Below are 18,293 nucleotides of genomic sequence, written 5' to 3' on the forward strand. Positions count from 1 at the left end.
GGGGAGCTTTGTGAACGGTTTCCATTTTCGTGTGTGTGTGTGTGTGTGTGTGTGTGTGTGTGTGTGTGTGTGTGTGTGGGTGGACTGATGGGAAGGGAAGTGGACATGACGAAGAGGGGTGAACTTTACTGCACGGATACAGGGTCAAAGGTCGGAGGAACGGAGCGCGGGAGGAGAGGATAGATTTAGTGCATGGGAGAGAGAGAGAGAGAGAGAGAGAGAGAGAGAGGGGTAATACCATGTGTCAGGAAGGTTAGAGTTGAGTGTAAAATATGTACCACGGTAGAGAGGGTTGCATTTCTCTTCCGACACACACACACACACACACACACACACACACACACACACACACACACACACACACACGCACGCAAGCACATGTGCATGTCAATTCAATACATCATTTAGCATTGAGATGAATAAGGCATGTATTTTATTTAATTTCATTATTTATGCGGCAATGATCCATGGTGTGAAAAACAAACGAGCCGTGCAGCAATAACTAAACAGTAGCATGCTTAAGTAACAATTAAATGTTAACAGATTCAGGGCATTTTTAAAAGAAGATAGAAAAAACCCACCTCCACTAAATATAAACATGGACTGCTTATTTAAATTATACAAAATGTGTGTGCACGTGTGCGCGCGCGCACACACACACACACACACACACACACACACACACACACACACACACACACACACACACACACACACACATACGTACATACATACGTACATACATACGTATGCGGTCTAGTCTAACTTGGACTCAGGGGGGTGGACGCCTCTGCCTTGCATAGTCCCCAGTGAATAGGGAGTTTGCCCTTCACTGGTAACCCTATTTTTGAATTATGTTTAAATATATGAAGGTATTGTGGGCTGGGCTTTTTACAAAAAAGCCCCCCTTTTAAATACATACACACATAGATACATACATACATACCTACATACATTTCAGAAGTTTTAGGCCAGTGCAACAGAGCAAGCTCTTGCCTTTTTTTAAATCCTACCCATTTTAACCAAATACATACATACATACATACATACTGTATGTGTCTTCTCATTGCAGCAAGACTATACCATTGCGGTCTGATTCAACCCTGCTGTGTGCGTGTGTGCGTGTGCGTGTGTGTGTGCAAGCTCCGTTATGGACATCACCTTTTATTAAACCTCTTTAAAAGCATAAAATCAAACGGCGTCGGCTTGTCCTTGACATCTTAACAGGTGAACTTGAACATTACATCGGTCTTACTGTATGAAACTCTATATTGTCTTTCAACATAAACTCTCTCTCTCTCTCTCTCTCTCTCTCTCTTGCTCGCTCCTCTTGCCTTGTTTCCGTCCCACTTTGTGTGCACCCTTAACATCGCCCGCTCTTATTCACTTCCCTCTGATTAAGTCAGCCGTATCGCCAGTGCGAGCCTCTTCTTTCTAAAAACAAAAAACTGAAAAATGTGCGGGAGCCGGCGATGTCAACAACTACAGAATAAAGTACAGATACTTTAAAGGTAAAGCCTCAACACTACAAATGTGCGCGTGCGTGTGTGGTTGCGTGCGTGTGTGTGTGTACGTACACGTGCTCGAGCCTGTGATATTTTGTAGAGTTTACCTGAAGCCTTTCCGTTGTTTTTTCGGGTTATCTGTAACTGCATGTACATTTTCCTTTGGAAATGTGGCTTGACAGCTCCCCTTGGGACTGTCGGGGGTTAAGTGTCTTGCTCAGGGACACTTTGGCACACAGACTGCTTGGTGGGGGGGAACCAGCAACCTTCTGGTTATGGGATGACCTCTCTAGCCACTCAGCTACGGCTGCCCTCGGCCACTCTGCTATCCCAGTGACCTTTACATGTTCCAGTGACCTTGTGAATTCAGGTGGTGTTCACCCTACCGTTCCAAATAGATTGCCTGTGCTTCTGGTGTCCATACGGCTTTAAGCAGACACACTTCTTGCTTTAAAACATGTGTCAAAAAGCATCATAATTCTGGTTGTAATCGTTCCTAAAGCGCGTTTGTGCAGTAACAGCGGCTATGTGTCTCCAGCTCTTAATAAAATAAATAACTTGTCTGCACTTCAAGGCACTATCCTACTATAGGTATTTTATTTATTATTATATAATTTATTTAATCAGGAGTGAAATCCCATTGAGATTGAAAAAATCTAAAATCTAATTTATTAATGTCTTGGGACACAACAGACAGCAGTGCAAATTAAATCAAGCACACCGGTGAAACTATAGGTTATAATGAAAATTACAGAATTACAACATAGCAGACAAAACTACATTTCAATAACATGAAACTATAATAACTCATTTACAGTTCATGGACTGCAGAGAGCCTCCAGCTCTTTAACTATAAACTATAAACTATAAACTATAAACTATAATAACTAATTTACAGTTCATGGACTGCAGAGAGCCTCCAGCTCTTTCAGTCTAGATTCAAACACGTTCAAAGAGATCAGCTGATCTCAGTTCATGGACTGCAGAGAGCCTCCAGCTCTTTCAGTCTAGATTCAAACACGTTCAAAGAGATCAGCTGATCTCAGTTCATGGACTGCAGAGAGCCTCCAGCTCTTTACTATAATAACTCATTTACAGTTCATGGACTGCAGAGAGCCTCCAGCTCTTTCTCAGTTCATGGACTGCAGAGAGCCTCCAGCTCTTTCTCAGTTCATGGACTGCAGAGAGCCTCCAGCTCTTTCTCAGTTCATGGACTGCAGAGAGCCTCCAGCTCTTTCTCAGTTCATGGACTGCAGAGAGCCTCCAGCTCTTTCAGTCTAGATTCAAACACGTTCAAAGAGATCAGCTGATCTCATTTCAGGGTACTTTGCAGATCATTCCAGGGGGGCTGATTACCTTTTTTCCGCATGGGCTTGTGGTCCCAAAAGCATGAGGCAGTACTGAGAACACATAGGATAACGTCCGGCATCTTTTTTTTTTCTTTTTTTTTAACGTTGTAAAATTACAAAGGTAGTGTGGATTTGGAAGCATAACAAGAATTGCAGTGGTGGAAAAAGTACTAAATTACTTACTACTTAAGTAAAGGTATCAATACTGCAATGCAGACATTACAAGTAAAAGTCCGGAATTCAACATTTACTTGAGTAAAAGTACAAAAGTAAAAGTACGCATGGTGCAGCATGTCCCATCTCACGAGTTCAAAATCTTTTGAGAACATCCGATTTAGAAGTAAAAGTACAATATTTGCCTCTGAGATGTAGTGGTAAAATCATTGAAATACTCAAGTAAAGTACTTACAGTAAGTAGAGTACTTAGTCACTTTCCACCACTGAAGAATTGCCATATCGTTGCTGTCGGGCAGACGCTCCATAAATAACTTGTTAATGAATGTCCTACTTGCTCACAGTACAGCGTCACACCAAAGCATTTAAAGTAGTTGGCGTGACGTGCTTCCAGCCTGTCGATCTTCTTTTGTTAAAAGTATACTGAAAATCCTGCAGGAAAGTAACAGTTTTGGACATATGGAGGTTTTCACCCGACGAAGACGATATACAAATGACTCAGACGGTCTAGCGTGTGCCAGAGCAGCCCATGCTAGAAGATAAATTAAATTGGTGAGTCAGAGTTTTACAGTTTGTAATGAACAAAGGACGTGTGATATGGCCAAAATTCCAATTATTCATCGCGATTGTTGAGTTTGGGGATACTGTGCAAATGTGACCGATTGCACATGAATGTCACATAAATATGACATGTTGTGCTACTGTAAACTCTTGCAAATGTACACTTTCTTTATTTTTTTAATTGGTGCTCCTTGTTCACCTACAGTACTGTAATATCAGAATGTAAACCAGAACTTAAAATACATCAACGGAGCACTGCTTTCACTTTTGCATTGTGCTAATGAACTCATCAATAAATGTCAACAATCAGATGATCATGTTCATTCACTGTAATTGTAGGAAGCCCGACATCGCTATCACCGATTAAAATGTGATTAATTGTGTTAGTCATTAATCAGTCAGCCTGCTTTCATGGGCTGCGGTGGCCTAAAGGTTAGAGAAGTGGTTCCCAAACTTTTTAACTCAAGACCCAAAAGACCAATTAAAGTTTAAAATAGCAGATCTACAAGCTCACCATGCGCAGCTTCATGCCATGTTATCAGCTATATCTGCTATTATCACTATTCTTAGACCGTAAAAAAAAATATTATTCATAGAAATGATTAGATTTCTTTCTTTGTATTCATGAAATACTTTAGGAATAAAATGAAATGTTTCTTATTGATGATAAGTTGTGATTCATTTTCTTTAAACTTGTTTTTAAGATATCTACTTGGTCTGCGACCCAAAGATGTGTCCAGACCCACTGTTTGCGAGACAGCTACAGTAGTGTGTTAGAGGAGCACACTTGTTACCGAGAGGTTCCCGGTTCAATTCCCCGGATAGGCAGGAAACATCAGCATGGGGAAGTGAGTGGTCACCACTCACCCCTGTGCCTTCAAGCAATAAGGCATAGACCCCAGAACGTCTCCAGTGGAGCTGTGCAGAGGCCAAAAGATGACTGTAGTTGTACTGGTCAGCTCCCATTTCAACAGTACAAGACTGTAGTTATACAGCAGTTTGACAGTATAAACTATGTGGTTGTACTGGTCAGCTCCCAGTTTAACAGTATAAGTTGTACTGGTTTAAATGTGTGTTTCTGTGTGCAGGGCATTGCTGTAAATGAGCATCTACTGTAGCTGTCGCCAAAGTCTGGTATTCAGAAATTACTTGAGTGAAAGTACAAAAGTATTGGCATCAATAGCCTATACTTAAACGTACCAAAAGTAAAAGTATTACATATTTTGAAGAATGTCCCATTTCAACTTTTCAAAATGTATACAAATCTTTTGAAAATAGCCGATCTACAAGCTCACATTGTCACACGTGAGCTTGAGTAAACCCTCTCGAAAATGGCAGCCATTTAAACAAACACACAATGTGATCATTTGCAGCTAAACGGCACACTAAGGAGTTTGGCGAGCTGGCCGTGTTGCACTGGACGTGCCTGGCATAATCATAAGGTTCTTTAACTGTAAGCAATGAAATCCTTGTTTTATGAAATCATTTAAAGTGGTTAGATTTTGTGTCAAATTATTGATTTCTTTATTAAGTAGCCGTGTAATAAGCAGCATAATGAACCGTTGAGCAGGTCATTATTGAGAAATAAGCCCCGGCAGGGTGATTATAGACTCAACATGAAGCGCAGGGGTCTTTATTACCCTGAAGGGGTTTATTTCTCAAAAATGGCCTGCTCAACGGTTCATTATCTCTTGCTTAACCTGCGAGACCCGTGGTGACGCATAAACACGGGAGGAATTACAAGCTGAACGCTCCTACTTTATACTGAGTTTAGCTTCTGTGTCTCTCTATATCAGCCTCTCCCAGAAGCCAATACTTCTAGTTTCAACCACTTAAAGCAGAGTGTGTGATGTTTTTTTAGGTTAAAACAAACACACTTTTTTAAAGGAGGAGAGAGAGAGAGAGAGAGAGAGAGAGAGAGAGAGAGAGAGAGAGAGAGAGAGAGAGAGAGCAGGCCAGCAGGTGTATGGGGGAAGAGAGGCCCCTGGATAAGATCAGTGATAACAGCTATATCCCCTTTATAACGGCCTGGAGCTGAGACAATGGTTTCCATAGTAGCCCATGAGGTTCAAGGCTGTTTATTTTTTTTACTACACAAAATATTTTCACCAAATGTTCCCCCCAACATATAGGGATGCTGATAAGTGGTTAACTGCAACACGGCGCAACTATCCTCCCAGATCCCCATGAAGAGCATTATTCCAGGTTGTCAGTTAAACGTTTAGGCAGTGCTTAAGACATCTGAAGTGATTGTTTTTTTTACATGCATACGCTGTAACTGTATGAAAACTAAGTTTTCTACAATTACACTTTCGAGCATATATTGCGCCAAAGTCAAACTAACGCCCTCGTGCGTCCATGTGACAGAGAGAGAGAGAGAGAGAGAGAGAGAGACAGACAGACAGAGACAGCAGGTAAAGGAACGGGTGGTTATGTCACACAGAACAGCATGTGCAGCCAATTAAAAAATAAAATAAAAGCTGAGAAGCCTGGCTCAGAGAGAACACCCCCGCTCCCATCGTCCCCCCGCCTGTCGCCCCCCCACCCCCTGCGCACCCATCTCACTTTAGCTGCCTTATAGCTCATAAAGCTCTGTCTGCCTTTCTGTCCGTCTGTCCGTCTGTCCGTCCATCCGTCCGTCCGTCTGTCTGTCCATCCGTCCGTCTGTCTGTCCATATGCCCGTCCGTCCATTCATTCATTCCCAGTGACACATATATATATATACATATATATTGATTGATTGATTGAACAGCAGTGTGGTAAGACATTGACGCTGAAAGAAGTCCTGGTGACTTTCCAGTTAGGTCCTGTGTATTCATCAACATAGCATGACAAATGAACACCATCCATCCATCCATCCATGGTAAATGGTAAAGGGTGCATTTATATGGCGCCTTTATCCAAGGCGCTTTACATAGTGCATTACATTCACCCATTCACACACACATTCATACATCGATTGCGGCGGAAGCCATGCAAGGTACCAACCAGCACATTTGGAGCAATTTGGGCCGGGGTTCAGTGTCTTGTCCCTTCGACATGTAGACAGGAGGAGCCGGGATTCGAACAGCCGACCCACGGATCATTGGGCGACCTGCCACAGTCGCACCATCCATCCATCCATCCATCCATCCATCCACTTATCCATCCATTCATTCCCAGTGACAGATGTCCTGCCCTCTCCACTTGACCCTGGGGAGACTCCTCCGTCTCTCCATCATTCTTATGACCTCCCACCACTCCCCCAGGGGTCGAGGGGGGGGGGGGGAAGGGGCATGAGATAATCACTCAAGCCCCTTTCCTATACCTCACCTCCCCACCACAGCCCCTCTCTCTAATTGGGTCAAGTGAAACTCGATAGTCTTCACACACATGCACGCACGCACGCACGCACGGGCGGACATGTGAGCGTGCGCACACACATGCACAGAAAAAAGCAGTGTCTCTAACCCAACTATGTCACCCACCCGTTTATCCACTGCATCTCTCTCTCTCTCTCTCTCTCTCTCTCTCTCTCTCTCTCTCTCTCTCTCTCTCTCTCTCTCTCTCTCTCTCTCTCTCTCTCTCTCTCTTGTTTACCTTGTCACTGCCGCTTGCTCTGCAGTCATCTGCGTCTCGTTCCTATAGAGTATTGTTCCTATCTTAGAGTATTGTTCCTATAGGAACAGCCTGACGATTTCAAGACATTAATTGGTGCGGTCAACACGTGCAGCATGTATCTGACAATTCTGATTGGCTCAGTGATGAAAGAGAGAGAGAGAGAGAGAGAGAGAGAAAGAGAGGGGGGAGAGGGGGAGAGGAGAGTGTGGGTGATGAGTAATTGGCATCATTAGCAGAATTCGATTTTGAAGTCAGCTCTTGTTTTGTGTGTGTGTGTGTGTGTGTGTGTGTGCGTGTGTGCGTGCGTGTGTGCATGCGTGCGTGCGTGCGTGCGTGCGTGCGTGCGTGCGCACCAATAATGTGATGATTTGATTGGCTGAGCACGGAAAGATTTCTTTATATATAATTTTGTCCGGTCCAAAATTGGTATTTTTGTTTACCTTTTAATGGCATGCCCACATTATGTATGTCGGGATAACATTTAAGGTGCTTAACTCATTTGGCGCCACAGCGCCATCTGGTGGAGTGAGCTCCGCACATGCACTTTAAACAGCGAGCACCTTTTAAAGCCGATATGTCCGGAAACTGCCAGATGTCCTGCGATTGTCATTTAATTCACCCACATACTTTTAGCATATAACTAGCATCATATCCCCACAAATTAAGCTTGTTTTTGGTCTAAAAAGAAAAATCAGAGATATTACGTTCTAAAATCTGTGTCGCCAATACACACTGCGTCCCCTGACGACACAACAAACGTTTGAACTTTACTGTCAACAGACCAAGGCAATCACAGAGTAAAAAGGTGTGTGAAATCTATTGTGCGCTAAACCTCACACAACTTAGCTACAGTTTCAAGAAGATTGAAACTCATTGTCAGAACTACACTAAAAACACCTGAATTACAAACTAAACTACACAAAATCAATATCTAAAAATGAAGAAGCGTCAGCATGAAGATTGCAGCAGACATGCATGGCTTCAAGTAGTACAGCATACAATAACATGACACCAAACTCCACGTGTTTGGGGAGCCATGGTTGGGGTGGGGGCGGTGATGGTGGAGACTGGGTCACCAACGTGTGTATCAAGCATCACAAAGAGACATGGCAGCGATTTGATGGCAAACCGGAGCCAATTTTGGCGCGATGATTCACTATCCGCCTCTCTGTGAGTCGTAGAGATAGAGACACAGAGAACTCTCTCTGACCCTAATGCAAACTTTCTCTCTCTCTCTCTCTCTCTCTCTCTCTCTCTCTCTCTCTCTCTCTCTCTCCCTCTCCCTCTCCCTCTCCCTCTCCCTCTCCCTCTCCCTCTCTCTCTCTCTCTCTCTCTCTCTCTCTCTCTCTCTCCTCACAGTGCCATGACTATAAAGTGTCAGCTTTGACCTAAATTAGACTCCTCTCTGCCTTCTTGCTTTTCTCTCTCTCCATCTTCATCTCCATCTTGTTTCATCTCGGGCTATCCGCGCCAGCCTCCCCCTGTTGTCTCCTTCCGCCTGCGGGTGTCAGCGCACTGTGTGTGTGTGTGTGTGTGTGTGTGTGTGTAGGGGAGTGTAGAGTCGTTTGGGAAAGCTGTCGGTTCCCGGTTGACTTGCTAGAAAGGGATAGCAGGGGAATAGGAACTAATGAAGTCTGCTCTGTGTGTGTGTGTGTGTGTGTGTGTGTGTGTGTGTGTGTGTGTGTGTGTGTGTGTGTGTGTGTGTGTGTGTGTGTGTGTGTGTGTGTGTGTGTGTGTGTGTGTGCGTAGGCATCTCAGAGCCTCCCTCTTCCATTTCCACAACGCGACTAGTTCCTTCGCCCACTCTCATTGTCCCGTCTTGTCTGTCTTTCTGTCTGTCTGTCTCACTACCCCTGTTTTTGTCGCTCTCTGTCTCTTTCAACCTCTCTGAGACCTATGTACATTGGTTTTGTACATTAATTACAGTATGCCTCCTCCGTCCGTCGGTCTGTCCATCCATCCATCCATTCACCCATCCATTGCTTTCCGTTCCACACATAAAGTTTCTCTCTCTCTCTCTCTCTCTCTCTCTCTCTCTCTCTCTGACATGACAGACAGGGGCCACGGGTGGTCCCAGACGGGCCCCCAGCAGAGGGTCTGTCCCTCTTTAATGTGAGCCAGGGCAGGCGGGGGGCCCCGGCAGTTGGAATGGGGCGACAGCCCAATCAAGCTGCTCTTTCCTGGGCATCAGTCATACCTGTCAGCCGCTTTAATATCATTTCACACACAGACCCATTTGCATTTTCATTTGTGGACGTCCACAGTTATCAATCTGCTTTCTTGTATATGCCACCGGCCTAACTGTGTGTGTGTGTGTGTGTGTGTGTGTGTGTGTGTGTGTGTGTGTGTGTGTGTGTGTGTGTGTGCCCACGCACCCTTCTGTGTGTGTGTGTGTGTGTGTGTGTGCCCACACACCCTTCTGTGTGTGTTTGTGTGTGCTTATTTGTTTGCAAATGTGTGCGTGCGCTTGGAAATTATGTTTTTGAACTTTTTGGGGACTAACAACAGTAACCTTACGTTACCCAGTACTATAGTGTAACTGGTGGGTTCCTTGTGCCTACTCCTGAGCAGGGCCCAAATCAGTTCAGAGAAGCGTATGTGAAACAGAGCCGAATATTCAGGGGTGCGGATAATGGAAATCAATCAAGTGTTGACTAATCATTAGTTGCTCTTATTTTGAAGAGGAAGAGGAAGTCCGTTTTGGTTGTAACCAAGCTGCCACGTCTAACCAAGTAAACAAGAACCGTGGCTGAAACAAAGTTCATATATTTCCGATGTGAAAATAATGCATCTGTGACTTAAACAATGTACACACTACACACTTTGGAATTACATTAAACATGGAACCTCTGCGACATGAGGTGAGTAGTTCATTGTGTTTTTTAAGCCCAAGGACCCCTTGGCTGAGTCAGAAATGAAGCTACTCCATGTTGTATAAAATTGTGTTGCAACTTTTTCATAGTTTTCATAGATGGCTTCATAGACTTGTTTGGCACCACTATCATTGTGTAGCCTCCTGTTAATGTGTAAACCCTCAACACTTGGGAAACCTTTACTTGGTCTGCTCATTTTCCCCCTACACCAAACAGGTCAGATATGCAAATACTCTCAATATTAGTCCGTGGTTTGAAAAGCAGTTCCCATTATTCCAGATATGCCTTATATGATTAGATTACGATACAAGCATAACATCATTAGAATCATGGATAGAATAAATGTCAATGGAATCAGGCAGTTAAAATAGCAGCAGGTATAGTATCGTCTCTCTACATCATACCACGACCCCTGTTGGATGCCACAGCACAAGCTTTCTGCTAGCTAGGGGGTTCTCAGTGTCGATGGGAGTGACCGGCTATAGTCTCACCCTCCTGCCTGCTATCTATCTTCTCAGACACACGTGGTAGTTATGTTTGCTGGTAATCTGTTTGTCCTATTTGATGTTCAGTACCACACGTATTCTGGTGTGGCACCCATCCATGGACTTATTGTGGGCCTGCGTCAATGTCTAGCACTCACAGCCGTAAAGGAGAATATGGACACGACAGAAGGAGAAAAGAAAGGGATCTTGATGTGTCAGGGAGGTCGAATACATTTGCTCACACCGTCGAGAGCTATCCATGCAAGCACTTTCCTCACTGTAAGGTCCTCTTCTCTGTGGAGTTGACCGATGCGTCCAGGTGTTTAAAGTCACTGACCTCCTTTAGAGCTGTGCCTTCTTATGTTGTGCATACACGATGCTAAGATAGCAGGAGGTTTAGAAACATACCGTACAATACATGCGGTATAGGTGCATGCAACATTGCAGAAATATCATAGTAACATAGATAAAGATCATAGACCTTTGTGCATTATCTTATGTCCAGTCGAGACATCATTTAGCAGCTTTAGCAGCTTACAGGGCACAGCAGTGGAGGCCATTTTATTTGGTGGTGCCACAGACAGAATACCTGTATTATTTTTCCCATCGAGATTTCAGAAATTATTTAGCAATATTTAGGGTGTAGCGCTTTGACTCATAGTTACTGGGGGTGAATGCAGTGACTCAGGTACTGGGGGTGTAGTGCTTTGACTCATAGGTACTGGGGGTGAATGCTGTAACTCAGGTACTGGGGGTGTAGTGCTTTGACTCAGGTACTGGGGGTGAATGCTGTGACTCAGGTACTGAGGGTGTAGTGCTTTGACTCAGGTACTGGGGGTGAATGATGTGACTCAGGTACTGGGGGTGAATGCTGTGACTCAGGTACTGGGGGTGTAGTGCTTTGACTCAGGTACTGGGGGTGAATGCTGTGACTCAGGTACTGGGGGTGTAATGCTGTGACTCAGCTACTGGGGGTGAATGCTGTGACTCAGGTACTGGGGGTGAATGCTGTGACTCAGGTACTGGGGGTGTAGTGCTTTGACTAAGGTACTGGGGGTGAATGCTGTGACTCAGGTACTGGGGGTGTAGTGCTGTGACTCAGGTACTGGGGGTGTAGTGCTTTGACTCATAGGTACTGGGGGTGAATGCTGTAACTCAGGTACTGGGGGTGTAGTGCTTTGACTCAGGTACTGGGGGTGAATGCTGTGACTCAGGTACTGGGGGTGTAGTGCTTTGACTCAGGTACTGGGGGTGAATACTGTGACTCAGGTACTGGGGGTGTAGTGCTTTGACTAAGGTACTGGGGGTGAATGCTGTGACTCAGGTACTGGGGGTGTAGTGCTTTGACTCATAGGTACTGGGGGTGAATGCTGTAACTCAGGTACTGGGGGTGTAGTGCTTTGACTCAGGTACTGGGGGTGAAGTGCAGTGACTCAGGTACTGAGGGTGAATGCTGTGACTGAGGTACTGGTGGTGAATGCTGTGACTCAGGTACTGGGGGTGAATGCTGTGACTCAGGTACTGGTGGTGAATGCTGTGACTCAGGTACTGGGGGTGAATGCTGTGACTCAGGTACTGGTGGTGAATGCTGTGACTCAGGTACTGGGGGTGTAGTGCTGTGACTCAGTTACTGAGGGAGAATGCTGTGACTCAGGTACTGGGGGTGAATGCTGTGACTGAGGTACTGGGGGTGAATGCTGTGACTGAGGTACTGGGGGTGAATGCTGTGACTGAGGTACTGGGGGTGAATGCTGTGACTCAGGTACTGGGGGTGTAGTGCTTTGACTCAGATACTGGGGGTGTAGTGCTTTGACTCAGATACTGGGGGTGTAGTACTTTGACTCAGGTACTGGGGGTGAATGCTGTGACTGAGGTACTGGGGGTGAATGCTGTGACTGAGGTACTGGGGGTGAATGCTGTGACTGTGGTACTGGGGGTGAATGCTGTGACTCAGGTACTGGGGGTGAATGCTGTGACTCAGGTACTGGGGGTGAATGCTGTAACTGAGGTACTGGGGGTGAATGCTGTGACTGAGGTACTGGGGGTGAATGCTGTGACTGAGGTACTGGGGGTGAATGCTGTGACTCAGGTACTGGGGGTGAATGTTGTGACTCAGGTACTGGGGGTGAATGTTGTGACTCAGGTACTGGGGGTGAATGCTGTGACTCAGGTACTGGGGGTGAATGTTGTGACTCAGGTACTGGGGGTGAATGCTGTGACTCAGGTACTGGGGGTGAATGCTGTGACTGAGGTAGTGCGGGTGGTAGGGCTTTGTCCACCACTGGAAGCCAGACTTTATGGAGATTTCTTTCTGAGAGCAACAATAGCTATACTGTAGTGCTTCAAGTGTCCTCACCTCTGTTGTTGTTTTTCTTCCCTGCACCTTTAACCCTGCATGTATGAGAATGTGTGTCCTGTCGAGTAATCTTGATGTGCGTATGTGCTGTCCTAATGTGCATGGAGGCCAACATCTGCCTAACCCGCCAATCCCATTCGCTCGCTTATCGTCGACAACTGCCAACTCCTTTATCACCTTTGCTGTTCCCCCCCGGTTGCCACTAAACAACCGGGGGGTTGTTGTGTGTGTGTGTGTGTGTGTGTGTGTGTGTGTGTGTGTGTGTGTGTGTGTGTGTGTGTGTGTGTGTGTGTGTGTGTGTGTGTGTGGCATTTCTATCTCGGGACCCCCAATTTATATTGTACAATCAATGTTAATTTAACTCTGAGAGTGTACAAATGCATGTGTACACTCTCAGAGTTACAGACCCATTTGGTTCCAAACTATCAGCTGGGGACCCCCTGGAACTCCCTCAAGGACCCCTGGTGGTCCCCGGACCCAACTTTGGGAACCACTGACGTAAAGTACTTTCACAATATTTAGCTGTGCAACAGACCTAAACTAATATGTAATGCATCAACTCCTACAGTTCCTGTGATTATCAGGGTCCGCAGTTTGCAGCCTAAAGAGGTTGAGAACCACTGTAAAGGACGGGTAACAAAACTGACTCTGTACCATATAGGCCTTTATAGGCCCAGCCAGCGAGCTTATTGGAGAATTCAGGGCATTAACAGCAGCAGTGCAGACGGAGGAGACAGCACTGTAATGAGAAGTGCTTAATGCTGTGTCCACACTGCCTTTATACAAGAGGAGGAGCGATTACCACTCTTAAAAAGCCTCTGGTGCACGCACGCACGCACGCACGCACGCACGCACGCACGCACGCACGCACCCACGCACGCACGCACCCACGCACGCACGCACCCACGCACGCAGGGGCATGAGGCAAAGACAAATGCACACCCTGCTATATAAAACCCTCTTTTGTGTTGTTAAGAGGGGAGAGGGCTGGGTGGCTTCATAGAACACACTGAATACTGAAGGGAGAGGAGAGGGGAAAGGAGTGAGGCTGTGTATGTTATCGCTGACCCGTTAACAGATCACATAAGGTAAGGTAAAATAGGCTTGCTGTCTGCGTGCGTGCGTGCTCTTGTGAGGACCAATGACTATTTCTCAAATGGGGGAACATTTGGTCCTCAAGTATAGTGATACAAGTAGCACGCGCACACACACACACACACACACACACACACACACACACACACACACGCCTCCTGAGTGGTTTCATATAAAGCACTCGGGGGCTCAATGTCCAGTGAGCAGCGTCAGATTAGCCACACCTGATCCCCGGCTGCCTCCCGGCATCCAGGAACTCAGGTGTGTGCTTTTTAAAAAGGCCGGCGGGTGCTGCCCGCCCGCCTCCCTTTCATGCTCCAGAAAAGCCAAACAGGCCGAGGCAAGGTGCAAATCGATGCTGCTGGAGTGCCGGTTGTAAACCTTATCTGCCCAAAACCGATACTGTTCAGGAAAGGGAAAAAGAAGAAGGAAAAGGTTTCCAAAGGATCCAATGCCAGTGGGCGGCTGTGGCTCAGGATGTAGAGCAGGTCATCCAATGATCCGTGGGTCGGCGGTTCAAATCCTGGCTCATTCTTGTTGCAGTGTCCCTGCCTAGGCAAGACACTGAACCCCACCAATGAGTCGGTCGGTGTGAGTCTACCACCATTGGTGTGTGCATGTGGGAAGTGAGGACGCTGGCGTCAACTGTTCGCCGCTTCATCTCCCATGTTGAATAGACCATTGTAACGTGCTTTGAGTACTAGGCACGTGACGTAGTGCATAGAAAAACACTATAAAAATGCAATCCATTAGTGGTGGAAAAACTATACTGACATGTTTTACTTAAGTATCAATACCACAATCTACCACAATCTAGAAATACTCTTTAAGTAAGTAAAAGTCTGGTATTTAAAATAGACTTGAGTACAGGACAGGTACAAAAGTATTGGCATCAAAATGCACATGTTTCGACAAGTCTTTGTCAGGGCATGATGAAGACTTGTTTGAGTTGAAACATGTTGGCATTTTAAACCCTAAGAAAGTACCCTGATTGTATATGTTCCTTCTCCTCTTTTTGTGTTTTTGTTGTTCTTGTTCCATAAAGGTGCTTGAAGTGCTGTGTGCATGTAATGGGACCATCCATATACATTTATAGAATGAATATACAGACAACAGTTTTGTTTGGGTTCCTTCCCCTTAATGTATCGGATCCGATATAAAAGTAACATTACACATATAAGTACACTATACGTATACTAGTCTGTGTTGTGACAGGATATAATAGGCTATACTGTATAGTGTATATACTACTATGTTGTATATGTTGTAACCGGAAGGATGCAGTGTACAGTATGTTTGTCTGCTGTTGCTAGTGAGTTGTGACAGTGTGCAGTGCAGTTTGTGGCTCTTGGTCAGCTCACTCTTTCTTCCTTACTTACTTATACACATCGCTTATGGTGTCTCTCTCAACCTGCTCCACAGGTACACGAGCCAGGGTGATGACCCCAGACCCCCAAGCCCAGCTTCTTCTCAGCCCTGAGTCCGTTCTCCTGTGACATGCTGTGAATGCTGGACCCTAGAGCCTGACCCTAAATCCCTGCACCACTGCACTACACCTGATATATCAATTCATGTGCAGTACTATAAACATCCAAGGCTGAGTGAGATCATGGCAGCCAGGAGAATGATGCTGGTCGATACTGGGAAGAAAGTACTGGCCAGCTAGCCAGATTATGGAGGATGGAGAAGACTAGTAGAGACACAACTGGAGGAATCATCATGAACTAGTAGAAGGTAGGAACTTTTTTCCCCATTTATTTTCTGCTGCTGCTTGTGTTGTATTGTATATGATGTGTGTATACTTAGTGTGATTCAAGCTGGTGTACTATTACTGTAATTTTGGGACGCAATGACTGGCTGGTATTGAAACATGTTCAGTGACTGTTTGTGGCTCTGGAATTTAACGCTGATGTGAATCTATACAGTTAGTTAGTATGTGAGTTGTAACAGGGAACAGTAGCCTATGTGTATGTGGCTCTTGATCACTTCAGTAATCCTATTCCTAAGTGAATTTGCTATTTCCTTTTGGTTTGACCCAGAGGTTTAAGGCTTTGACATCCCTGGGTCAAAATCAGTTGAACCCCTGAAATTGGACTATACCATTACCTGCAACCTATAGTTTCAATGTAACTATGATGGATGGATTTGATTTAGCCCACAATCAATATCAAGGTTTCTCCATGTCACTCATATTTGTCACCACATCCCTAATCGTCTTTAACTTTGGTCTAGCCCCTGTTGTCCCATCCCAAAATATATATTGAGGTTTCTTAAAAAAGAAATCTCTCTCTCACTCTCTCTCTCTCTCTCTCTCTCTCTGAGAGAGTGAGAGAGAGTATTAATAGAAGATCTGCCACTCCTCATCCCAGCCCGTCTGTTTCAAGTGTCCCACATCCACACCCTTCACTGTCTACACATCAGCTACATTATTTAGCACTGTATACAGCAGGTACTTGAAAATAGCTCACAGTGCCGCGTGAAGTGATGCGTGAGCTTGTAACTATGGGATGGGATATATATATATGGGATATATAGGGGATATATATATATATATACATGTATATATATATATATGTGTGTATATATATATATATATATATATATATATATATATATATCTCGGCAGCAGATGAGAATGTGAAACACATGCGACAGCGTCATGTGTGAGTAAACATATGGTCAGTTGCCTTTGCACCACTGCAAACGGAGTGCAATGAATGAAGGAACTCGCCATGGCTAATAGTTCCCGTTGTCTTGAAGTGTACTCGAGGGCCACATGCTCCGCTACAGCATGTGGAGTATGGAGTGTTGCCATTCTCCCATCCATCACAAGCTGCTCATACCAAGTATGTGTGAAGAGCCTGCCTGAAAAGGCATTTTGTGGGACACCAATGTCATCCAATCAGGAGAGAGAACCCATTCATCGTTTCAATTTTAGATTGTTCCACTTCCAATATAATCTGGGTTTTTTTTTGTCCCCACATCATTTACAATTTCACTTGATTATACTGTACTATACTGTACCCTGGATTAGTTCTGTCTCCTGATTGTATAAAATCAGTATCCCGACCTGTAAAAAGGAGTTCGCCAAAGAACTTGAGAGCCCCTGTTACTGAAGAAACACTCTATAGCAATGATTACTATCACAATACAGAGCTATTTAACGGTTATTTAAACAAAGAAATATCACGGCACCTTTTGATGTAGCCAGGGAGACTGTTGGCAGTCAGCGAGGCACCACCACTGATGTGTTAATTGATTTGCATAACAGGAATGAAGATGCTAATGAACAATATGAAACAATGATGGAAATGTCGTCCAGGAATGGAAGTGCAACTGAAGCAAGAAAACCAATTAAGTTTCCATTCTGATTCCACCGGCAGCGTTATTTAGCTCATTTGCAGGCTGCTACCAGCGCCTCACAACAATAGCAGCACCTGCTACAGTATAGCTCTCATGTGTCCTTCCTAGTCGATACATGTCTGGGAGTGTTCATCGCACACCTGCACACCTGCACACATGCACACATTAATGTGGCACTGTAACTTTTCTTTAAATGATAATTGAAGCATCAAAAATGTCATCAAATTGTCCAACCTGTATGTGGCACAGTGCTGAAGTGCCTGCCCACCACCCAGGCTGTACCAGTGTTTTTGGACCAGTGCCCCTATCCAATATCCAGCTGGTCCCTTATACCGCCCTTCCCCCACACCCAATTAAAATAAGCTTTGTGTATGCTGTTGCTATATAATTTAGTAAACATCTCATCGATTTCCAAATATGGGATTTTACAATGAACTGGACGGTTAGTATAGCATTATTCATTATCATGTAATTAGCCTACTTTCCAAGGGGTGGGGTGTGTGTGTGTGTGTGTGTGTGTGTGTGTGTGTGTGTGTGTGTGTGTGTGTGTGTGTGTGTGTGTGTGTGTGTGTGTGTGTGTGTGTGTGTGTGTGTGTGTGTGTGTGTGTGTGCATGTGGGGGGGGGGGGGTGCATGTGTGTGTCTGTGTATGTCTGTTACTGAGACAGAAATCGTGAATGTTTTGTGTGCCTCAGTTTGTTTGTGTGGGTAATTGGCATGCTGTAATCATTCAGAGAGAGAGAGAGAGAGAGAGAGAGAGAGACAGATTACGATGGATGTCAGGCCATCAGCGTCATTTCCGATCCTGCCGCAAAAGAACAAGGAGGCGCGCTCGTTTTACCCCGCCAGGCTACTATTCGCCCCCCCCCCCCTACTATTAGTAGCCAAGGAAAGTGCCACCCACGAGGGCGGAACTTCACCTTCTAATACTA

The sequence above is a fragment of the Protomyctophum parallelum genome, assembly GCF_964188405.1.
Source record: "Protomyctophum parallelum genome assembly, chromosome: 16".
Taxonomy (NCBI): Eukaryota; Metazoa; Chordata; class Actinopteri; order Myctophiformes; family Myctophidae; genus Protomyctophum; species Protomyctophum parallelum.